This window comes from Oncorhynchus nerka, linkage group LG9a (genome assembly GCF_034236695.1).
Source record: "Oncorhynchus nerka isolate Pitt River linkage group LG9a, Oner_Uvic_2.0, whole genome shotgun sequence".
Classification (NCBI taxonomy): domain Eukaryota; kingdom Metazoa; phylum Chordata; class Actinopteri; order Salmoniformes; family Salmonidae; genus Oncorhynchus; species Oncorhynchus nerka.
In genome coordinates this window covers 4,339,910-4,366,183 of record NC_088404.1, presented here as the reverse complement: position 1 = coordinate 4,366,183, position 26,274 = coordinate 4,339,910, and the positions used below count along the sequence as shown (strand labels likewise).

Sequence of the window (26,274 nt, the reverse complement as noted above, 5' to 3'; positions counted from 1 at the left end):
GAAGTATCACTACTCTGTTCTATCTGAAGTATCACTACTCTGTTCTATCTGAAGTATCACTACTCTGTTCCATCTGAATTATCCCTACTCTGTTCTACCTGAAGTATCACTACTCTGTTCTATCTGAAGTACCACTACTCTGTTCTATCTGAAGTACCACTACTCTGTTCTATCTGAAGTATCACTACTCTTTCTGAAGTATCACTACTCTGTTCTATCTGAAGTATCACACTACACTCTGTTCTATCTGAAGTATCACTACTCTTTCTGAAGTATCACTACTCTGTTCTATCTGAAGTATCACTACTGTGTTCTATCTGAAGTATCACTTTGTTCTGAAGTATCACTACTCTGTTCTATCTGTTTTATCTGAGTATCACTACTCTGTTCTATCTGAAGTATCACTACTCTGTTCTATCTGAAGTATCACTACTGTGTTCTATCTGAAGTATCACTACTCTGTTCCATCTGAATTATCCCTACTCTGTTCTACCTGAAGTATCACTACTCTGTTCTATCTGAAGTACCACTACTCTGTTCTATCTGAAGTACCACTACTCTGTTCTATCTGAAGTACCACTACTCTGTTCTATCTGAAGTACCACTACTCTGTTCTATCTGAATTATCCCTACTCTGTTCAATCTGAAGTATCACTACTATATCTGAAGTATCACTACTGTGTTCTATCTGAAGTATCACTACTCTGTTCTATCTGAAGTATCACTACTCTTTCTGAAGTATCACTACTCTGTTCTATCTGAAGTATCACTACTATATCTGAAGTATCACTACTGTGTTCTATCTGAAGTATCACTACTCTGTTCTATCTGAAGTATCACTACTCTGTTCTATCTGAAATATCACTACTCTGTTCTATCTGAAGTATCACTACTCTGTTTTATCTGTATCACTATCTGAAGTATCACTACTCTGTTCTATCTGAAGTATCACTACTCTGTTCTATCTGAAGTATCACTACTCTGTTCTATCTGAAGTATCACTACTCTTTCTGAAGTATCACTACTCTGTTCTATCTGAAGTATCACTACTCTTTCTGAAGTATCACTACTCTGTTCTATCTGAAGTATCACTACTCTTTCTGAAGTATCACTACTCTGTTCTATCTGATGTATCACTACTCTTTCTGAAGTATCACTACTCTGTTCTATCTGAAGTACCACTACTCTATCTGAAGTATCACTACTCTGTTCTATCTGAAATATCACTACTGTGTTCTAACACAACAGCCATCCTGTTAGTACAAGTATAGTCCTGTAATATTTCAGTGAATTGTAATTGAGCTGAGCTTGACACCTCATCTTCTGCTCCTTGACTGTGTAGTGTGTTCACCAAAAGCTGATGAGGATTTGTAAATAAGTTATTAAGTTAATATTTGGTCGTATCCTGTATGATTTAATGCTTCATTAGAGATCTGAGTACTTAGCAATGCCTGGGTGGATGGGTTGACGTTCAAGAATGTCCTACAACCTAAAACCACCTTGAATAGCTGTAGGACATCTACGCTTGCGTCCCAAATAGAACCCTATATAGTGCACTACTTCTGACCAGAGCCCTATGGGGGCTAGGAGGTAGGGTGCTATTTGAGATTGATCCTACAACTTTGTGGTCCAGTGGTGAGTCCTGGCTGTGAAGCAGACTGTGTCCATAATAAGACTAACACAAACTTTCATCCCTCTTCTCCAATAACAGGCCATGAAACATGACAAGTAGTAAACCACAACTGAAGTTATATAACACTGAAGTTCAAACAAGTTAATCCCATCAGGTTTTAAAGGCTAATTTGAACATCTTTGTACATATGCAGAACATACATAAAATGTGATGTCATACAATATATTAAAAACCAGGTAAAACCATAAAAATCAGCATAAACAGATGGACAGTGTCCATTAGTCATTAAAAGGCCCACTCCTTCATTTGAAAAATAACTAAACAGCAGCCCAGTCACTTGGTTTGCTATAAAAGCTGAGGGATAGTTCAGGAGAAATGTAACCACTCAAATTCTTATATGGCATAACATTTCTGTTTCATTATTTTTAATAAATTTAGTTTTTGCTTTGTCATTATGGGATATCATGTGTAGATTGTTGAGGGAAAACATTTATTTACATTTTAGAATAAATAAATAAATAGCAACCTTACAAAATGTGGATTTTTGTTTTTTTTATGTCCAACAATGAAAATACTGTAATCTTTTTTTATGTATTGCTCAGATAACTTGGGGGCCAAATAAAAACACCTGGGAGAATGCTATTCATTGACTGCAGCTCAGTGTTCAACACCATAGTGCCCTCAAAGCTCATCACTAAGTTAAGGACTCTGGGACTAAACACCTCCCTCTGCAACTGGATCCTGGACTTCCTGATGGGCCTCCCCCAGGTGGTAAGGGTAGGCAACACCACGTCTGCCACGCTGATCCTCAACACTGGGGCCCCTCAGGGTTGTGCACTTCATCCCCTCCTGTACTCCCTGTTCACCCACGACTGGGTGGCCAAATGACTCCAACACCGTCATTAAGTTTGCTGACGACACAACACTGGTAGGCCTTATTACTGAATACGATGAGACAGCCTATAGGGAAGTCAGATACCTGGCAGTGTGGGCCAGGACAACAACCTCTCCCTTAATAATATGAGCAAGACAAAGGAGGTGATCGTGGACCACATGAAAAGGCGGGCCGAACAGGCCCCTATTGACATCGATGGGGCTGTAGAGGAGCGGGTCGAGAGTTTCAAGTTCCTTGGTGTCCACATCAACAACAAACTAGAATGATCCAAATACACCAACACAGTCGTGAAGAGGGCACTACAACACCTTTTCCCCTTCAAGAGACTGAAAAGATTTGGCAGATTTGACATGGGTCCCCAGATTCTCAAAAAGTTCTACAGCTGCACCATCGAGAGCATTCTGACCGGTTGCATCACCGCCTGGTATGGCAACTGCTATGCATCTGACCGTAAGGTGCTACAGAGGGTAGTGTGTATGGCCCAGTGCATCACTTGGGCCAAGCTTCCTTCCATCCAGGACCTGTTTTACTTGGCAGTGTCAGAGGAAAGCCCAAAAAATTGTCAAAGACCTCAGTCACCCAGGTCATAGACTGTTTTCTCTGCTACCGCACGGAAAGCGGTACCAGAGCGCGAAGTCTAGGCCCAAGAGGCTTCTAAACAGATTCTACCCCCAAGCCATAAGACTCCTGAATATCTAATCAAATGGCTACCCAGACTGTTTGCATCCCCCCTTTTACACCGCTGCTACTCTCTGTTATTATCTATGCACAGTCAGTTCAATAACTCTACCTACATGTACAAATTACCTCAACTCACCGATGCCCCACACATTGACTCTGTACCAGTACCCCCTGACTATAGCCTCACTATTGTTATTTTACTGCTTATTTGTTACTTATATTTAATTTTTTAAAGAAGATATTTTTCTTAAAACTGCGTTGTTGGCTAAGGGCTTGTCAGTAAACATTTCGCTGTAAGGTCTCCACATGTTGTGTGGCGCATGTGACAAATAACATTTGATTTGAATTGTTTCAAGGATTAAAAATCCTTCTTTAACCTGTCTCCTTCCCTTCATCTACACTGATTGAAGTGGATTTAACAGGTGACATCAACAAGGGAGCAAAAGGTTTCACCTGGATTCTTAATGTTATGTACACTCATTGTATAGGGAACACATTTGGGACTTTCCCTACTTCTCAGGAATATTGATAGTGATCAAATGATTATTATGATAAAATGTTAAACATTACCCTCAGATACAGAATCAAGTATCACAGAATCATCAAGGTACTTCCTTGAGTATAGGTACTTCCTTGAGTGAAGCAGTTTAAAGGCAGGCACCTGCTGCCTCACGGTATCAGTAGGAACAGGAAGAGTGCCTGTTCAGGTGGACCAGGACGACTCGTTACTAGAACCATCATGGCACTCCAATGGGTGAAGCCGTGGATCGCTCTGGTCTTCGGACTATCTGCTGCACATTCTGAGACTGGTAAGAAAATATATGATGAAATACATTTTAATATCACTTTAGGATAAGTCATGTAGCCTAGTTGAGGAACTAAAGAGGAGCTGGGTTACAAGCAAAATAAGACTTGTTCCCTGTCTATTTCCAGTTATGATTCCAGACATGACTTCCATTGGGAGTCTATATGATTCCAAACTGCAAATCGTATCAGGTAATTTGTGTTGTTGAATATATGTCACCAAATACTCAAATATCTATATTCTACTCTACTGTTGTATTATACAGCTTATATTCAGACATGAATGGTGCAACTATACTGTACATTTCCCCCCATGCAGCAGGAGTGAGTCCCACTCATAACGGGCAGGTCTGCAGCACATGGGGTAACTACCACTACAAAACCTACGATGGAGACCTCTTCCAGCTGCCCTACACCTGTAACTACGTGCTGTCGTCATTGTGAGCAGCAGAGCAGCAACATTCAGCTGCAGCGCGGGGAGGTAGATGGGCTGCCCACCATCACCAAGGTATTCCTTTGTGATCAGTCCTTTGATTGTTTTTAAATTTCACTATTGATTAATTGCTTTTAATTTTCACTAATGATTAATTGCTTTAAATTCCACTATTGATTAATTGCTTTTAATTTTCACTAATGATTAATTGCTTTTAAATTTCACTATTGATTAATTGTTTTAAATTTCACTATTGATTAATTGCTTTTAAATTTCACTATTGATAATTATTTATTTTTTAAATTTCACTAATGATTAATTGCTTTAAATTCCACTATTGATTAATTGCTTTTAAATTCCACTATTGATAATTATTTATTTTTTAAATTTCACTATTGATAATTATTTATTTTTTAAATTCCACTATTGATTAATTGCTTTTAAATTTCACTATTGATTAATTTTATTTTTTAAATTTCACTATTGATTAATTGCTTTTAAATTTCACTATTGACTAATTGTTTTTAAATTGCACTATTGATTAATTGTTTTTAAATTGCAGTATTGATTAATAGTTTTTATTGCTCTATGATCTTAATGTAAGGTGACCTTGAGGGTCCTGAAAGGCGTCTGTCAAATAAAACGTCCTACTATTATTATTATGAAGGTTTCTTTGAAGCTGGATGGAACCTTCGTGGAGCTGGCCAACGGTAACGTCAGTGTCAACGGATTACAGTGAGTTCCCAGTCTAGTCAACAATGGATCTCAGATGTGGAAAACCATTGGCTCTTAGATGTGTAAAATACATAGTAATACAGGAAGTAAATGATACGGGGGTTTGTAATCACTTAACTACATCCAATGGGATTCATTTTATTCAGAGATCACTCTTTTTTTTGTTTCGTTTAATTGAATTTTTCAAATGTAATGGGGAAAAAAGAATGGAAAGTATTTTATTTTTCACTTGACTTGCATTCAGTTGCTACTTTTGTGCAAAGACTTGAAGTAAAATTCATAAGTTAAAAAAAATGGATGCAGTGCTGCATCATCATTTAACTGTGATCGAAAAGCATTCAGAGGTCAAACTCTTATTCTGAAGTTCAGTTGATGTGCATTTACAGATGAAAGTTACCAAGCTGAAATGCCATTTGATGAAATCCTATACAGACATTATTACCTGGTACAGTCTCAACAGGGGAGGAAGAAAAATACAAAGAAAATACTGTAAAGGACCATTTTGACCCTTGTTGGAATACAGACTCTCCTCTCTGATGAACACTATTGTTTTGTCCCTCTAGGGTCACCATACCGTTTGGTCAGTTTAATTTCTTCATTGAGAGGACCGTTTCCTATGTGAAGATCACAGCCAAGCTGGGGTTAGTCATCATGTGGAATGAAGATGATTCCCTCTGGGTATGTGTTTAGTTTGCTTACTCATTTCCATACGTCTTCTGTTACACTACAGTGATATGTGGTTGTTTCACCTGCTTTGGTTCAATACACTGATTGTAAATCACTCTGGATGAGAGTCTCTGCTAAATGTCAAATGTAAATGTGATGCTTTTTTGCAATATTCTGGTCCTGATGAAAATGGTCTGTAGTTAGCTAGTGACTGTAGGGAACACCAGTGTTATGGTAACTGTTGGGATAAGAGTGGGAACACCAGTGTTAGGGGAACTGTTGGGATAAGAGTGGGAACATCAGTGTTAGTGGAACTGTTGGGATAAGAGTGGGAACATCAGTGTTAGGGGAACTGATGAGATAAGAGTGGGAACATCAGTGTTAGGAGAACTGTTGGGATCCGGCTGAGGCATAAGAGCCTGACGAGTTGGTGGAAGCAGGGGAGCCTGGCAATCCGGCATAGTTATGAGAGCCTTGCTATACGACTGAATAATTTTGCACGCCCAATTTTTCAGTTTTTGATTTGTTAAAAAAAGTTTGAAATATCCAATAAATGTCGTTCCACTTCATGATTGTGTCCCACTTGTTGTTGATTCTTCACAAAAAAAATACAGTTTTATATCTTTATGTTTGAAGCCTGAAATGTGGCAAAAAAAAAGTTCAAGGGGGCCGAATACTTTCGCAAGGCACTGTATTTAGCAGATGTTATTGAGGAAGTAGCGAAATACTTGTAGCACAGGTACAAGGAGTGGAATGTTAGCATAAACAGACTGGTACCCAGGCTAGAACAAGGAGTGGAATGTTAGCATAAACAGACTGGTACCCAGGCTAGAACAAGGAGTGGAATGTTAGCACAAACAGACTGGTACCCAGGCTAGAACAAGGAGTGGAATGTTAGCATAAACAGACTGGTACCCAGGCTAGAACAAGGAGTGGAATGTTAGCACAAACAGACTGGTACCCAGGCTAGAACAAGGAGTGGAATGTTAGCATAAACAGACTGGTACCCAGGCTAGAACAAGGAGTGGAATGTTAGCACAAACAGACTGGTACCCAGGCTAGAACAAGGAGTGGAATGTTAGCATAAACAGACTGGTACCCAGGCTAGAACAAGGAGTGGAATGTTAGCACAAACAGACTGGTACCCAGGCTAGAACAAGGAGTGGAATGTTAGCATAAACAGACTGGTACCCAGGCTAGAACAAGGAGTGGAATGTTAGCACAAACAGACTGGTACCCAGGCTAGAACAAGGACTGGAATGCTCGCATAAACAGACTGGTACCCAGGCTAGAACAAGGAGTGGAATGTTAGCACAAACAGACTGGTACCCAGGCTAGAACAAGGAGTGGAATGTTAGCACAAACAGACTGGTACCCAGGCTAGAACAAGGAGTGGAATGTTAGCATAAACAGACTGGTACCCAGGCTAGAACAAGGAGTGGAATGTTAGCATAAACAGACTGGTACCCAGGCTAGAACAAGGAGTGGAATGTTAGCATAAACAGACTGGTACCCAGGCTAGAACAAGGAGTGGAATGTTAGCATAAACAGACTGGTACCTAGGCTAGAACAAGGAGTGGAATGTTAGCATAAACAGACTGGTACCTAGGCTAGAACAAGGAGTGGAATGTTAGCATAAACAGACTGGTACCCAGGCTAGAACAAGGAGTGGAATGTTAGCATAAACACACTGGTACCTAGGCTAGAACAAGGAGTGGAATGTTAGCATAAACAGACTGGTACCCAGGCTAGAACAAGGAGTGGAATGTTAGCATAAACAGACTGGTACCCAGGTTAGAACAGATTTGAAATCTCAGTACATATGAACTGCTGTAGGTACTGCTGTAGAAAACTGCAAGACTCAATAGAAGACAAAACAAGGAACAAACCAAAAAGACAGGCTTTTGAAGAAGTAACTATTTTTCATAAAATTGTACAGTTATCTTAGCTAGCTGAATTGCTAGCTGAATTGTTTACTTGTTGCTAAGCAGTTGCTAGGGACTCTCCTGGAAGAAGCTAGCTAGCTTACAAATAATAACAACAAAAAACATCTAGTTAACAGAAGAAAGGAAGACAAAATAAGGACAGAAGAAAAAGGAAAAGAAAAAGGACAACAAAGTGAAACCTCTAAAGAAACAAGAGACCATAATACAAGAAACAGCACTATAGAGAGATAGAACAACAACAACGCAGCCACTGCCAGCTAGCCTACTTCAGCAGTACTGTATCATTTGAATTATTTTAGTCAATAAGATTCCTGCTACGTAAGCTTAACTTTCTGAACATTCGAGACGTGTAGTCCACTTGTCATTCCAATCTCCTTTGCATTAGCGTAGCCTCTTCTGTAGCCTGTCAACTATGTGTCTGTCTATCCCTGTTCTCTCCTCTCTGCACAGACCATACAAACGCTCCACACCGCGTGGCCGCGGCCACTCTAATCTGGTGGTCCCAGCGCGCACGACCCACGTGGAGTTCCAGGTCTCCGGTAGCCTCTGGAACTGCCGATCTGCGGCCAACAAGGCAGAGTTCATCTCAGCCTATGCCGCCCTCCAGTCCCTCGACTTTTTGGCACTGACGGAAACATGGATCACCACAGACAACACTGCTACTCCTACTGCTCTCTCTTCGTCCGCCCACGTGTTCTCGCACACCCCGAGAGCTTCTGGTCAGCGGGGTGGTGGCACCGGGATCCTCATTTCTCCCAAGTGGTCATTCTCTCTTTCTCCCCTTACCCATCTGTCTATCGCCTCCTTTGAATTCCATGCTGTCACAGTTACCAGCCCTTTCAAGCTTAACATCCTTATCATTTATCGCCCTCCAGGTTCCCTCGGAGAGTTCATCAATGAGCTTGATGCCTTGATAAGCTCCTTTCCTGAGGACGGCTCACCTCTCACAGTTCTGGGCGACTTTAACCTCCCCACGCCTACCTTTGACTCATTCCTCTCTGCCTCCTTCTTTCCACTCCTCTCCTCTTTTGACCTCACCCTCTCACCTTCCCCTCTACTCACAAGGCAGGCAATACGCTCGACCTCATCTTTACTAGATGCTGTTCTTCCACTAACCTCACTGCAACTCCTCCAAGTCTCCGACCACTACCTTGTATCCTTTTCCCTCTTGCTCTCATCCAACACTTCCCACACTGCCCCTACTCGGATGGTATCGCGCCGTCCCAATCTTCGCTCTCTCTCCCCGCTACTCTCTCCTCTTCCATCCTATCATCTCTTCCCTCTGCTCAAACCTTCTCCAACCTATCTCCTGATTCTGCCTCCTCAACCCTCCTCTCCTCCCTTTCTGCATCCCTTGATTCTCTATGTCCCCTATCCTCCAGGCCGGCTCGGTCCTCCCTCCCGCTCCGTGGCTCGACGACTCATTGCGAGCTCACAGAACAGGGCTCCGGGCAGCCGAGCAGAAATGGAGGAAAACTCGCCTCCCTGCGGACCTGGCATCCTTTCACTCCCTCCTCTCTACATTTTCCTCTTCTGTCTCTGCTGCTAAAGCCACTTTCTACCACTCTAAATTCCAAGCATCTGCCTCTAACCCTAGGAAGCTCTTTGCCACCTTCTCCTCCCTCCTGAATCCTCCTCCCCTCCCCCTCCTCCCTCTCTGCAGATGACTTCGTCAACCATTTTGAAAAGAAGGTCGACGACATCCGATCCTCGTTTGCTAAGTCAAACGACACAACTGGTTCTGCTCACACTGCCCTACCCTGTGCTCTGACCTCTTTCTCCCCTCTCTCTCCAGATGAAATCTCGCGTCTTGTGACGGCCGGCCGCCCAACAACCTGCCCGCTTGACCCTATTCCCTCCTCTCTTCTCCAGACCATTTCCGGAGACCTTCTCCCTTACCTCACCTCGCTCATCAACTCATCCCTGACCGCTGGCTACGTCCCTTCTGTCTTCAAGAGAGCGAGAGTTGCACCCCTTCTGAAAAAACCTACACTCGATCCCTCCGATGTCAACAACTACAGACCAGTATCCCTTCTTTCTTTTCTCTCCAAAACTCTTGAACGTGCCGTCCTTGGCCAGCTCTCCCGCTATCTCTCTCAGAATGACCTTCTTGATCCAAATCAGTCAGGTTTCAAGACTAGTCATTCAACTGAGACTGCTCTTCTCTGTATCACGGAGGCCCTCCGCACTGCTAAAGCTAACTCTCTCTCCTCTGCTCTCATCCTTCTAGACCTATCGGCTGCCTTCGATACTGTGAACCATCAGATCCTCCTCTCCACCCTCTCCGAGTTGGGCATCTCCGGTGCGGCCCACGCTTGGATCCAAGTCACTTGGCTCTGTCATAACCTCACATGGTCTCTCCTATCATTGCTATGCAGACGACACAAAATTAATCTTCTCCTTTCCCCCTTCTGATGACCAGGTGGCGAATCGCATCTCTGCATGTCTGGCAGACATATCAGTGTGGATGACGGATCACCACCTCAAGCTGAACCTCGGCAAGACGGAGCTGCTCTTCCTCCCGGGGAAGGACTGCCCATTCCATGATCTCGCCATCACGGTTGACAACTCCATTGTGTCCTCCTCCCAGAGCGCTAAGAACCTTGGCGTGATCCTGGACAACACCCTGTCGTTCTCAACTAACATCAAGGCGGTGGCCCGTTCTTGTAGGTTCATGCTCTACAACATCCGCAGAGTACGACCCTGCCTCACACAGGAAGCAGCGCAGGTCCTAATCCAGGCACTTGTCATCTGTCATTACTGCAACTCGCTGTTGGCTGGGCTCCCTGCCTGTGCCATTAAACCCCTACAACTCATCCAGAACGCCGCAGCCCGTCTGGTGTTCAACCTTCCCAAGTTATCTCACGTCACCCCGCTCCTCCGCTCTCTCCACTGGCTTCCAGTTGAAGCTCGCATCCGCTACAAGACCATGGTGCTTGCCTACGGAGCTGTGAGGGGAACGGCACCTCAGTACCTCCAGGCTCTGATCAGGCCCTACACCCAAACAAGGGCACTGCGTTCATCCACCTCTGGCCTGCTCGCCTCCCTACCACTGAGGAAGTACAGTTCCCGCGCAGCCCAGTCAAAACTGTTCGCTGCTCTGGCCCCCCAATGGTGGAACAAACTCCCTCACGACGCCAGGACAGCGGAGTCAATCACCACCTTCCGGAGACACCTGAAACCCCACCTCTTTCAGGAATACCTAGGATAGGATAAAGTAATCCTTCTCACCCCCCACCCCCTTAAAAGATTTAGATGCACTATTGTAAAGTGGCTGTTCCACTGGATGTCTTAAGGTGAACGCACCAATTTGTAAGTCGCTCTGGATAAGAGCGTCTGCTAAATGACTTAAATGTAAATGTAAATGTAATGTAAATGTACATGGCCAGCTAGCTGTATGTGAAATGTACATATATATGAACTGCTGTAGGTGCATGGCCAGCTAGCTGTATGTGAAATGTACATATATATGATCTGCTGTAGGTACATGGCCAGCTAGCTGTATGTGAAATGTACATATATATGAACTGCTGTAGGCACATGGCCAGCTAGCTGTATGTGAAATGTACATATATATGAACTGCTGTAGGTGCATGGCCAGCTAGCTGTATGTGAAATGTACATATATATGAACTGCTGGAGGCGCCTCAACAGCTAGCTTGCAATGCATTAACCCTCAGTCATCTTCCATTGGTTTTATAGGTGGAGCTGGACTCAAAGTTCCAGAATCAGACATGTGGGCTGTGTGGAGACTTCAACGGAGTCCAGAACGAGTTCATTTGGAATGGTATAAAAAATCACCAAATGTCTTAGAGGGGCGGATTACGCTCCTGTTCTGTTTATGAATGTGTGGGTTCAATCTATAGTTAGGAAGGGGTTATACATTATTTTTCTAGGTACCATTTTAAGAAAGGGTTATCAAAAACACAAAACACATGATGACAGAGACTGTTTGTAAGGGGAAATAAACAGGTAAGATAAAACTATGTTTCTTTTCCTACAGATGATTATCTGAAGATAATCGACTATGCTGATATTTGGAAGATGAATGGCCCAACAGAAACCTGTACAGAAATCCCTGTTCACACTGAGCAGTGTGAAGACCAGGTATTTACAAGTCTAGAGCTGAGCTGAACATTTAAGATTTCTTATTCATTACATTTAAACATGACTGTTAGTTTAAAATATCACTATGGCTGACATTTGATCAGTACAGTCCCTCTGTTGCCTCTAGTAATTCTTCTTCTTCTTCATCCTTTCAGACCAAACTTTGTGAGCAGCTTCTCACCAGTCCTGCCTTCAGTAGCTGTAAGGACCTGATTGCCACAGACTCCTTCATCAAGGCCTGTGCAGAAGACATGTGTCACTGTGGCAACAGCAGCAGCAGTGTCACCTGCGCCTGTCCCACCATGTCAGAGTACTCCCGCCAGTGTGCTCACGCAGGGGGGAAACCCCAGGAGTGGAAGACCGACCAGTTCTGCTGTAAGGGAACATTATTTTCATTACACATCCTTTTTGTTTTGATACTGGATTGTTTGTTTGTATTGCTCTGTTGGTAGTTTGGATGTGGGTAAAAAACAACCTCAGCCACAGTTATGTTGTAACTCAAAGTAAACACTTTTGATATACAATAATGCTTTGCCTTAGGTAATCTATAGTGTCTTCTTCTTTGACATGCTTGTATTTACATTTATGTGACTGAAAACTGAGGAGCAAATCCCAATTTTCACTTCCAATGATATCAATAGAAGAAGAGGTGAAAATGTGAAGTAATGAAGCCTCAGAAACAGATCTGTGACTCTGGTTATTTGTGTTGAGCAGTGGAGACGTGTCCTTTAAGCATGCAGTACCAGGAGTGTGGTAGTCCCTGCACTGATACCTGCTCCAACCCAAAGAGGAACCAGCATTGTGAGGAACACTGCACCGACGGATGCTTCTGCCCTGCTGGTACATGCACTTATTACTGAATACAACATCATATATCAGCTATGTAACTATTTTAAAGTAGCTGAATACAACATCATATATCAGCTATGTAACTATTTTAAAGTAGCTGAATACAACATCATATATCAGCTATGTAACCATTTTAAAGTAGCTGAATACAACATCATATATCAGCTATGTAACCATTTTAAAGTAGCTGAATACAACATCATATATCAGCTATGTAACTATTTTAAAGTACCTGTATACAACATCATATATCAGCTATGTAACAATTTTAAAGTAGCTGACCACACCATCATATATCAGCTATGCACACTCATTGATTTTAACAGAGATGGGATGAAGTCAATTTTGCAAGTCCTAAGCAAACTTTGAATATAGCCTAAACCCGAATTTGATCACATTCACATTTTCTCCTAAAACAAATAGATGCTTATAAATAGGCTGCACAACATTACCACATGGTTTACCCTGGCCGGAGGGGACAGGACACACAACATTACCACGTAGTTTACCCTGCCGGGAGGGGACAAGGGCACACAACATTACCATGTGGTTTACACTGGTCAGATGGGGACAAGGGCACACAACATTAACATGTGGTTTACACTGGTCAGAGGGCCAGAGGGGACACAACATTACCATGTGGTTTACCCTGGCCGGAGGGGACAGGACACACAACATTACCATGTGGTTTACACTGGTCAGAGGGGACAAGGGCACACAACATTACATTTACATTTACATTTACATTTAAGTCATTTAGCAGACGCTCTTATCCAGAGCGACTTACAAATTGGTGCGTTCACCTTAAGACATCCAGTGGAACAGCCACTTTACAATAGTGCATCTAAATCTTTTAAGGGGGGTGAGAAGGATTACTTTATCCTATCCTAGGTATTCCTGAAAGAGGTGGGGTTTCAGGTGTCTCCGGAAGGTGGTGATTGACTCCGCTGTCCTGGCGTCGTGAGGGAGTTTGTTCCACCATTGGGGGGCCAGAGCATTACCACGTGGTTTACCCTGGCCAGAGGGGACAGGGCACACAACATTACCACGTGGTTTACCCTGGCCAGAGGGGACAGGGCACACAACATTAACAACTGGTTTACCCTGGCCAGAGGGGACAGGGCACACAACATTACCACGTGGTTTACCCTGGCCAGAGGGGACAGGGCACACAACATCACCACGTGGTAACCATCCAGGTTAAATCACGAGTCATAGATGCTCAAGTTGAAGTTAAATCTCAAGTCCAAGTTAAATCACGAGTCATAGATGCTCAAGTCCAAGTTAAATCACGAGTCATAGATGCTCAAGTCCAAGTTAAATCACGAGTCATAGATGCTCAAGTCCAAGTTAAATCACGAGTCATAGATGCTCAAGTTGAAGTTAAATCACGAGTCATAGATGCTCAAGTCCAAGTTAAATCACGAGTCATAGATGCTCAATTCCAAGTTAAATCACGAGTCATAGATGCTCAAGTCCAAGTTAAATCACGAGTCATAGATGCTCAAGTCGAAGTGTCGTGGGAAGTGTTTGACTTTTTGTCAAGTCATAAGTTGCAACATGACTGGAGTCCACATCCCTGGATTTTAAACCAGGAAAACTGTATTAAAACTCATATTGGTTATGTGGCTATTTAAACCAGGAAGACTGTATTAACTTCTTGCGGCGAGCCATCCCGGTTCCGGGATCGTGAATAACGCAACATTAACTATTCATGAAAATCGCAAATAAAATTAAATCAATATGCTAGCTCTCAAGCTTAGCCTTTGTTAACAACACTGTCATCTCAGATTTTCCAAAATATGCTTCTCAACCATAGCAAAACTAGCATTTGTGTAACAGTATTGATAGCTATTGATAGCTAGCATTAGCATTTAGCGTTAGCATTCAGCAGGCAACATTTTCACAAAAACCAGAAAACCATTCAAATAAAATCATTTACCTTTGAAGAACTTCGGATGTTTTCAATGAGGAGACTCTCAGTTAGATAGCAAATGTTCAGTTTTTCCTGAAAGATTATTTGTTTAGGAGAAATCGCTCCATTTTGTGCGTCACGTTTAGCTACAAAAAAAAACCTATATCCAGGATTGTGTAAATCTATCCGCAAGCTCATTAGCATAACACAACGTTAACTATTCATGAAAATCGCAAATGAAATGAAATCAATATGCTAGCTCTCAAGCTTAGCCTTTTGTTAACAACACTGTCATCTCAGATTTTCAAAAATATGCTTCTCAACCATAGCAAAACTAGCATTTAGCATTTAGCGTTAGCATAGCATTTAGCATTTAGCGTTAGCATTTAGCATTAGCATTTAGCGTTAGCATCAGCAGGCAACATTTTCACAAAAACCAGAAAAACATTCAAATAAATAATTTACCTTTGAAGAACTTCGGATGTTTTCAATGAGGAGACTCAGTTAGATAGCAAATGTTCAGTTTTCCTGAAAGATTATTTGTGCAGGAGAAATCGGTCCGTTTGGTGCGTCACGTTTGGCTACCAAAAAAAAACGAAAATTCAGTTATCCAAACGCTGAACTTTTTTCCAAATTAACTCCATAATATCGACTGAAACATGGCAAACGTTGTTTAGAACCAATCCTCAAGGTGTTTTTCACATATCTCTTCGATGATATATGGTTCGTGGAAGTGTCCTTTCCCCTCTGAATCGCATGGCAAAATGCATGCAGTTGAAGATTACGCAACAATTTAGACAAAGGACACCGGGCGGACCCCTGGCAAATGTAGTCTCTTATGGCCAATCTTCCAATGATATGCTTACAAATACGTCACAATGCTGCAGACATCTTGGACGAACGGCAGAGAGCTTAGGTTCATTCATCACACATTCACAGCCATATAAGGAGAAGATGGGAAACAGAGCCTCAAAAATTCTGCTAATTTCCTGTTTGAGGTTTCATCTTGGTTTCGCCTGTAGCATGAGTTCTGTGGCACTCACAGATAATATCTTTGCAGTTTTGAAAACGTCAGAGTGTTTTCTTTCCAAAGCTGCCAATTATATGCATAGTCGAGCATCTTTTCGTGACAAAATATTGCGCTTAAAACAGGCACGTTTTTTTATCCAATAATGACATAGCGCCCCCATAGGTTGAAGAGGTTAAAACTCATATCAGTTATGTGGCTATTTAAACCAGGAAGACTGTATTAACCTCTTCAATCGACCCTCTACTTTTTTGAACATTCTGTTAAAAATCGCGCAACATTTCAGCGCCCTGCTACTCATGCCAGGAATATAGTATATGCATTTGCTTAGTCTGTGTGGATAGAAAACACTCAGACGTTTAAAAAACTGGTTAAATCACTGCTGTGGCTTTACCAGAACGGCATTTACATCGAAAAGCACAGGAAAAACTGATCACTGAAAATGGGGAAAATATATCCATGCGCTACTTGAACCCATTGATAAACGTGAACCACAATTAATTGACTGAGGTTGCAGTACCTACAGCTTCCACAGGGTGTCTAGAGTCTTGTCATTTCCCTTCGAGATTTTTCTTGGTCAAACACATACAGGACACCGTATCTCCTCCGGTCTAGGACCGGATATTTTCGTTGAGTTTCTAGCCGGACATTTTTCCAGACGGACAGCTAATGATCTTTACATCGCCTCCTGATGAATTTTATCGCTTATTAACGTTTACTAATACCTAAAGTTGCATTACAAACGTATTTCGAAGTGTTTTGTGAAAGTTTATCGTCGACTTTTTGAATTTAAAAAAATGACGTTATGTTTTGAAACGATGTTTTTTTTGTTTATCACACAGTCTACATATAACGATATCTAGGCTTTATATGGACCGATTTAATCGAAATAAAGACCCAAATAGTGTTTATGGGACATCTAGGAGTGCCAACAAAGAAGATGGTGAAAGGTAATGAATGTTTTCTATTTTATTGTGCGGTTTGTGTAACGCCGAAATGCTAATTATTTTGTTTACGTCCCCTGTGGGTCTTTTGGGGTGTTGCATGCTATCAGATAATAGCTTCTCATGCTTTCGCCGAAAAGCATTTTAAAAATCTGACTTGTTGCCTGGATTCACAACGAGTGTAGCTTTAATTCGATACCCTGCATGTGTATTTTAATGAACTTTTGAGTTTTAACTAATACTATTAGCATTTAGCGTAGCGCATTTGCATTTCCAGAGCTCTAGTTGGGACGCAAGCGTCCCGAGTAGAAGCAACAGGTTAAAACCCATATTGGTTATGTGGCTATTCAAACCAGATAGACTGTATATAACCCTGATAACAGTTATGTGGCTATTCAAACCAGGAAGACTGTATAAAACCCCTAATATAAGTTATGTGGCTATTCAAACCAGGAAGACTGTATTAAAACTCATTTTGGTTATGTGGCTATTCAAACCAGGAAAAGGTTAAAGGTTACATAGATTGGAAGAGTAGCCTTATTGTGGGACTGGAAGAGTAGCCTTATTATAGGACTGGAAGAGTAGCCTTATTGTGGGACTGGAAGAGTAGCCTTATTATAGGACTGGAAGAGTAGCCTTATTGTGGGACTGGAAGAGTAGCCTTATTGTGGGACTGGAAGAGTAGCCTTATTGTGGGACTGGAAGAGTAGCCTTATTGTGGGACTGGAAGAGTAGCCTTATTGTGGGACTGGAAGAGTAGCCTTATTGTGGGACTGGAAGAGTAGCCTTATTGTGGGACTGGAAGAGTAGCCTTATTGTGGGACTGGAAGAGTAGCCTTATTGTGGGACTGGAAGAGTAGCCTTATTGTGGGACTGGAAGAGTAGCCTTATTGTGGGACTGGAGATTTCGTTATTTGATCAAAGTTCTGCAACAGATGTACCGTAGTAATTAAGATACTGATCTACATGGATCAATGTATTTTATGAGATCAGGAAGGAAAAAATATATTTAATGTCATTTATGAGATCAGCTGACTAAATATATTTAATGTAATTTATGGGATCAGCTGACTAAATATATTTAATGTCATTATGGAACCAGCTGACTAAATGTAATGTCATGGGATCAGCTAACGGAATGTTTTGAATGTCTTTCTCATAGGAACCGTGTTTGATGACATCACTCAGACTGGCTGTGTAGCTGTGAACCAGTGCTCTTGTCTCCACAACGGACAATCTTACCAGCCTGGACAATCATTCTCAAGAACATGCCACAAATGGTAAGAGCTGCATTGCGTTTATATTCACTGAATTGTTGTGTGTGTTGATCCGGGTGTGATGAGGCTAAACTGACTGTCTCTCTCCGTTAGTACCTGTATCCAAGGCCAGTGGAGCCAGATGTGTTGAGGCTAAACTGACTGTCTCTCTCCGTTAGTACCTGTATCCAAGGCCAGTGGAGCCAGATGTGTTGAGGCTAAACTGACTGTCTCTCTCCGTTAGTACCTGTATCCAAGGCCAGTGGAGTCAGATGTGTTGAGGCTAAACTGACTGTCTCTCTCCGTTAGTACCTGTATCTAAGGCCAGTGGAGCCAGATGTGTTGAGGCTAAACTGACTGTCTCTCTCCGTTAGTACCTGTATCCAAGGCCAGTGGAGTTGTATGGATCTAGATTGCCCTGCTACCTGCTCCATAGTGGGAGGTTCCCACATCACCACCTACGATGGGAAAGCCTACACCTTCCATGGAGACTGCTCGTATGTCCTGTCCAAGGTAAGGATCAAACCTTCTGTATGGAGACTGCTCATATGCCCTGTCCAAGGTAGGGATCTACCCTACTGTATGGAGACTGCTCATATGTCCTGTCCAAGGTAGGGATCAAACCTACTGTATGGAGTGATATTAGTGCCAACAGAAAATATTGAATAAAAATGTGTTTTTTTGTTGATACAAATTCAAAGTGATTCAATTCAGATTCCACATTTCATTGTGTAACAGCCTGAATTTAAAGTGTATTAAACAGTGATTTTGGGGGAGAGGGGGGGAGTGGGGTCACTGAGCTACAATATCCCATAATGTCAAAGTCAAATCATTTTTTTCAAAATTTAACACATTTATTTAAAAGAAAAATCTCAAATGTTGAATCAATAAGTATTATAAGTATATCAACCCCTTTATTTTGGCAAGCCTAAATACGTTCAGGAGTAAACATTGGCTTAACAAGTCACATAATACATTGCATTGACTAACTGCATGTCAAATAATAGTGTTTAACTTGATTTTTGAATGACTACCTCATCTCTGTACCCCATACATACAACTATCTGTCAGTCGAGCAGTGAATGTCAAACACAGATTCAACCACAAAGACCAGGGAGGTTTTCCAATGCCTCGCAAAGAAGGGCACCGATTGGTAGATGGGTAAAAATTAAAAAGCAGACATTGAATATCCCTTTAAGCACAGTGAAGTTATTAATTACACTTTAGATGGTGTATCAATACACCCAGTCACTACAAAGATACAGGCGTCCTTCCTAACTCAGTTGCCGGAGAGGACGGAAACCACTCAGGGATTTCACCATGAAGCCAAGATTTCACCAAGATTTCACCATGAAGGGTTACTTTGAAACAGTTACAGAGTTTAATGGCTGTGATAGGAGAAAACTGAGGATGGATCAACAACATTGTAGTTACTCCACAATACTAACCTAATTGACAGAGTCTAATGGCTGTGATAGGAGAAAACTGAGGATGGATCAACAACATTGTAGTTACTCCACAATACTAACCTAATTGACAAGTGAAAAGAAGGAATCCTGTACAGAAGAAAAACATTCCAAAACATGCATCCTGTTTGCAACAAGGCACTAAAGTAATACTGCAAAAAATTTTGCAAAGCAATTAACTTTTTGTTCTGAATACAAAGTGTTATGTTTGGGGCAAATTCAATACAACACATTACAGAGTAACACTCTCCATATTTTCAAGCGTAGTGGGGACTGCATCATGTTATGGCTGCCTCATGTTATGGGTATGCTTGTAATCGTTAAGGACTGGGGAGTTTTTCAGGATAAAAGGTAAACAGAATGGAGCTGAGCACAGGAACAATCTTAGAGGAAAACCTGGTTCAGTCTGCTTTCCACCAGACACTGGGAGACAAATTCACCATTCAGCTGTATGATAAAACACAAGGCCAATTTTACCCTGGAGTTGCTTACCAAGATGACATTGAATGTTCCTGAGTGGCCTAGTTACAGTTTTGACTTAAATCAGTTTTAAAATATATGGCAAGACTTGAAAATGGCTGTCTATCAGTGATCAACATCCAACTTGACAGAACTTGAAGATTTTAAAAAATAAAAATAATTGCAAATATTGTACAATCCAGGTGTGCAAATCTCTTAGCAACTTACCCAGAAACACTCACAGCTGTAATCACTGCCAATGGTGATTCTAACATGTACTGACTCAGGGGTGTGAATACTAATGTAAATAAGATATTTCTGTATTTCATTTTCAACGAATTAGCAAACGTTTCTAAAAACATGTTTTCACTTTGTCATTATTGGGTATTGTGTGAAAAAAACAATATTGAATCCAATTTAAATTCAGGCTGTAACACAACAACATGTGGAATAAGTCAAGGGGAGTGAATACTTCCTGAACGAAATGTAATTCCCTAGGACCAAAAGTAGGCAAGAAGTAAGTAGTGTGTTAAAAAAAATGTGTTCCCTTAACTTTACTGTCATATCTCAACTTTACTGTCTTGGCGCCAGGGTAGCCTAGTGGTTAGATCGTTGGACTAGGAACCGGAAGGTTTCAAGTTCAAACCCCCGAGCCGACAAGGTACAAATCTGTTGTTCTGCCCCTGAACAGGCAGTTAACCCACTGTTCCCCGGTAGGCCGTCATTGAAAATAAGAATTTGTTCTTTAACTGACTTGCCTGGTTAAATAAAGGTCAAATAAAAAACTGTTGTCGTGTCTTTACTATCTTTAAACTGAAGACTTCGTTTTTATCGAAGCTTCTCTGTAATTAGTTACTCGGGCTGAATTACTGCCCCCTTTGGAGACAGTGCGTGCCCATAGTAAACTGAAAATATTTTTTCCCAAAATTGCTAATATATGCATATAAAAATTATTATTGAATAGAAAACACTCTAAAGTTTCTAAAACCGTTTAAATTATGTCTGTATGTAAAGCAGAACTCTCAGGGCAGTCTTTCTCCCAAACTCTCTCTTGTGAAGAGAAAAGTTGGGTCAACTTTGACGTCATCGCCCCTACCCTCCCAGGCAGCTACCGATCCAGGAACAGTCTCTATCTCTTCAGCGCGATGCCTGCTTTCAAATGGCACATTCATTGTGAGAATCCCACGAGCCCTACACGTTTGGCGGGTGAAATTGCTCGTGTCCCTCTGAAAAACATGCACTCTATTGCGCGCGGCCGATTTGGAGTACGTTCTTTTCCATGATCCAGCATTTGAAGCCGGTTTGTCTGTTCGCGCTGATCTTTGTTCTACATGCTAAAAACATCATAAAGCTCGATTTTGCACATCGTTTGACCAGTTTAGTCGACATATAATATGTAAATTGGAAGTTTTGATGCGCAAGAGTGCTGGACCAGAAGTCATTTTTGATGCATTTCAGCTGAAGCTGTTAGCATATGCTAATACAGGGACACACAACGTGAAACCAAACAATGTATTGGGTAAGTATGACTCCTTCTACGTCTTCTGATGGAAGAACATCAAAGGTAAGGGAATATTTATGTGGTTATTTTGGGTTTCTGTGGACTCCAAATGTAGAGGAGACATACTGCTAATATCTGAGCGCCGTCTCATTGTATAGCCCAGTGAACGATGTCTGTAACGTTAAAAATAAATGTAATACAGCGGTTGCATTAAGAAGAAGTGTATCTTTGTAAATATATGTAGAACATGTATATTTAGTCATGTTTATTGCTTGTTATCTGACGTTATCTGTCGGAGCTATCATCATTTCTCCGGACATTTGAGTAGCATTTTTTTAAATGTCGTCATTGTAAACAGAGATTTATGGATATAAATGGCATATTATTGAAAAAAAATCAAATGTACTGTGTAACATGTAATATTACTGTCATCTGATGAAGATTTTCAAAAGGTTAGTGAATTATTTATTTTTTAATCCTACTTTTAAATTTTATTTTTTCTGGGACAAAATGGCCGCCGCTTGTCTTTTGTTTCGGTGGTGATCTAATATAAATTTGTGCTATGTTTTCGCCGTAAAACATTTTAGAAATCTGACTTGCTGGGTAGATTAACAAGATGTTTATCTTTCATTTGAGCTATTGGACTTGTTAATGTGTGGAGGTTAAATATTTCTAGGAATATTTTTTTGCATTGTGAGTTATGGTAATGAGCTTGAGCCGTAGTCACGATCCCGGATCCGGGATGGGGAGTTCTAAGAGGTTTTAAACTGAATAATCATGTAACTGTAATTAACTAGGAAGTTAGGGCAAGAGGAAAGTATTCAGATTACAAAGTTATAATTTCCCAATATAACCTTTCAGATATTTTCATATCTGATCAATAGTCTTCTGGTTAATAGTTAATGGTTAACCTCTTGCGTCCCAACTAGAGCTCTGGAAATGCAAATGCGCTACGCTAAATGCTAATAGTATTAGTTAAAACTCAAACGTTCATTAAAATACATATGCAGGGTATCGAATTAAAGCTACACTCGTTGTGAATCCAGGCAACAAGTCAGATTTTTAAAATGCTTTTCGGCGAAAGCATGAGAAGCTATTATCTGATAGCATGCACCAATACACTACAACACAAAATCCACGCAGGGGACGTAAACAAAATAATTAGCATTTCGGCGTTACACAAACCGCACCATAAAATAGAAAACAGTCCTTACCTTTCACCATCTTCTTTGTTGGCACTCCTAGATGTCCCATAAACACTATTGGGTCTTTATTTCGATTAAATCGGTCCATATAAAGCCAAGATATCGTTATATGTAGACTGTGTGATAAACGAAAAAAACAGCGTTTTCAAAACGTAACGTCATTTTTAAAAATTCAAAAAGTCGACGATAAACTTTCACAAAACACTTCGAAATACGTTTGTAATGCAACTTTAGGTATTAGTAAACGTTAATAAGCGATAAAATTCATCAGGAGGCGATGTAAAGATCATTAGCTGTCCGTCTGGAAAAATGTCCGGCTAGAAACTCAACGAAAATATCCGGTCCTAGACCTGAAGGAATACGGTGCCTTGCACGTGTTTGACCAAGAAAAAACTCAAAGGGAAATGACAAGACTCTAGACACCGTGTGGAAGCTGTAGGTACTGCAACCTCAGTCAATTAATTGTGGTTCACCTTTATCAATGGGTTCAAGTAGCGCATGGATATATTTTCCCATTTTCAGTGATCAGTTTTTCCTGTGCTTTTCGATGTAAATGCCGTTCTGGTAAAGCCACAGCAGTGATTTAACCAGTTTTATAAACGTCTGAGTGTTTTCTATCCACACAGACTAAGCAAATGCATATACTATATTCCTGGCATGAGTAGCAGGGCGCTGAAATGTTGCGCGATTTTTAACAGAATGTTCAAAAAGTAGAGGGTAGGAGGAAGAGGTTAATGGTTAATGGTTTATTTCTTTTACCTCACATTAGTCTCATTCCAAACGTCGTAAATTGTTGGTTATCTGCACGAACCCAGTCTTCACTATGAGTCATCCATACATCAATTGTTTTAAATCATTGATTTATTACTAATTAAGTAATTCACAGAAATGCATAAACAAACAAACAAACTTGGTAAATGTGGTTACATGAAATGATAGGAGAATATGCCCTAGTGGCTGAACAGGCATGGCGGCTTGTTATAGACAAAGGAGAAATGGGGGGTCGACTAAGAAGTCACTACAGAGTTAATTATAACAATTAAAATGCTAATCCTTTACCTATGAACGCTCACTCATTCGGGAACAATTGCAATCAATCAATATATTTACGCTCAGTGTGTCGTCTTGATCGCTGGTGAAAAGTTTATGTCTTTCGTAGAATTGTCCGTCGCTCTCCCTCTCTCTCTCTTTGTCTTGGTTAGAGGGGATAGTTCAAAGTGACATTCGTTATAGGTTGGATGTTTCGGCGGTTGTCGTTCTTCGCGTTCAATGATGCCGAATTCCTAGCTGCAGACTAGTAATCAATATCAAAGACTTGTTCTTATTCTGTCGGTATCGATAGCCTACGATTTTAACCACGTGATATGATTAACTTCTTGCGACTCCAAACCCGTATCCGGGAGCGTAATCATAGCCTCAAGCTCATTACCATAACGCAACGTTTCCTATTCATGAAAATTGCAAATGAAATTAAATAAATATATTGAAACACAAGCTTAGCCTTTTGTTAACAACACTGTCATCTCAGATTTTCAAAATATGCTTTTCAACCAAAGCTACACAAGCATTTGTGTAAGAATATTGATAGCCTAGCATAGCATTAAGCCTAGCATTCAGCAGGCAACATTTTCACAAAAACAAGAAAAGCATTCAAATAATATAATTTACCTTTGAAGAACTTCGGATGTTTTCAATGACGAGACTCTGTTAGATAGCAAATGTTAATTTTTTCAAAAAATATTATTTGTGTACGAGAAATAGCTCCGTTTTGTTCATCACATTTGGCTAAGAAAAGAAAAACTAAAATGCAGTCACTACAACGCTGAACTTTTTTCAAAATTAGCTCCATAATATCGACAGAAACATGTTTAGAATGAATCCTCAAGGTGTTTTTCACAATTCTATTCGATGAAAAATCAATCTTGGCAGTTGGTTTCTCATCAGAGGAAAACTAATGCAGCTGGAGATTACGCAATAATTGCGACAGAGGACACCAAGCGACCACCTGGTAGATGTAGTCTCTTATGGCCAATCTTCCAATGATATGCCTACAAATACGTCACAATGCTGCAGACACCTTGGGGAAAACGTGGAAAACGTAAGCTGACTCCTAGCTCCTCCACAGCCATATAAGGAGTCATTGCCATGAGGCGGTTTCAAAAAATGCGTCACTTCCTGATTGGATTTTTATCCTTTTTGTTCTCTGTTAACATCAGTTCTGTGGCACTCACAGACAATATCTTTGCAGTTTTGGAAATGTCAGAGTGTTTTCTTTGCAAAGCTGTCAATTATATGCATAGTCGAGCATCTTTTCGTGACAAAATATCTTGTTTAAAATGGGAACGTTTTTCATCCAAAAATTAAAATAGCGCCTAGTTATAAAAGGTTAAAAGATTCTACAACCTTTAGCCATCTCGTAATTGAGGTAAGCTTGGTCTGCTGATCGAAAACCCGAGTGGGGGTTTTATTCGGAAGGGCCGAAGAGGGCTGTCCCAGGATGTCTGACCCTAACCGGGCTCAGGGGCTGTCCTCTGATTTAGTTCAAATCAAAAGGGAATTGTATTTTTCTTCATTAAACAGTCCACAATCATATTACACAATTATACAAACAGTATCATACTCACTCATTCATCTTATACAACAATTAGATGTAAACCTCATATCTGAGGCTATCATATAAACAGTGTTATGGTAATGTGGCCACACCGTCTCTCTTGAGCTTCCCAAGTTGTGACAAACGGACCAGTTCGTAGCTGGATTCTTCACCGATCTTTTACACTTTCTCCGGAACATGAAACTTGTTCGTACCTCAGGTTCTGTGAGGTGGAAGGATTTCCTTTGTCTCCATGAAAAACTACTCTCTATAACTGTGTGTTCATGAGGCACTCTCAGGAATTTATAACCTCTGACCACAGCAGCCAAGTTGAAGGAGGAAAGGGGGGAGGCAGTTGGAGAGGGGGATGGGGTTGCTATACTCAGAGGCCAACGTCATGACACTGTCATACCTTGACTTTACTGTCATACCTTGACTTTACTGTCATACCTTAATGTTACTGTCATACCTTAACTTTACTGTCATACCTTGACTTTACTGTCATACCTTTACTGTCATACCTTATACCAATTGTCCCCAGCAAACCAACGAGACTGCTTTCACAGTCCTGGGTGACATAGTGAAATGTGGGAAGACGGACATTGAGACCTGCCTAAGATCTGTAACCCTGGTCACTCCAGAGTCCACGGTAAGTTAGCCAGTCAGTGACTCATATCACCACTTCAGGGTTGGAGTAAATTACATTTAATTTCCAGTCAATTCAGGCAGTCCACTGAATTCCAATTCCAATGCTCTTCATTGTTTTTCAGTGAGGAACATTTGGAATTGGAATTAGGTATTCTTTCTGAATTGACTGGAATTGACTCCAACCCTGTTCCACACTCCTTATCACCAGGGGAGTTGCTTTAACTCAAGTTGTAATTTGTCACTGTGGTAGAAAATCGGTTCAAATATGACACAATCAAGAACTTTGTGAAAATCAATAAGCTTTTAATAAAAAGGTATCGCAAGCCGGAGTGGTCCGCGGAACACACCCCTTTTCCAGAGCCCTGGCTCCAGTATATATCCACATATTGCATATGAGCCCATCCCACATGCAAATGAAGTTACATTCCAATCCGTGCATCCTGCTTGTTCAGCTAAATAACGCCCATACCTGCTTTCCGTCAGATTATAATGATGACAAGACCCTTGCTTT

General features: G+C 41.1%; 1 pseudogene; it reads left to right on the top strand.

Annotated features, from left to right (window-relative positions):
• The first annotated feature begins 3,911 nt into the window (after window positions 1–3,911).
• LOC115117246 (mucin-2-like) overlaps window positions 3,912–26,274 on the top strand; it is an 80,016-nt pseudogene continuing 57,653 nt past the window's right edge.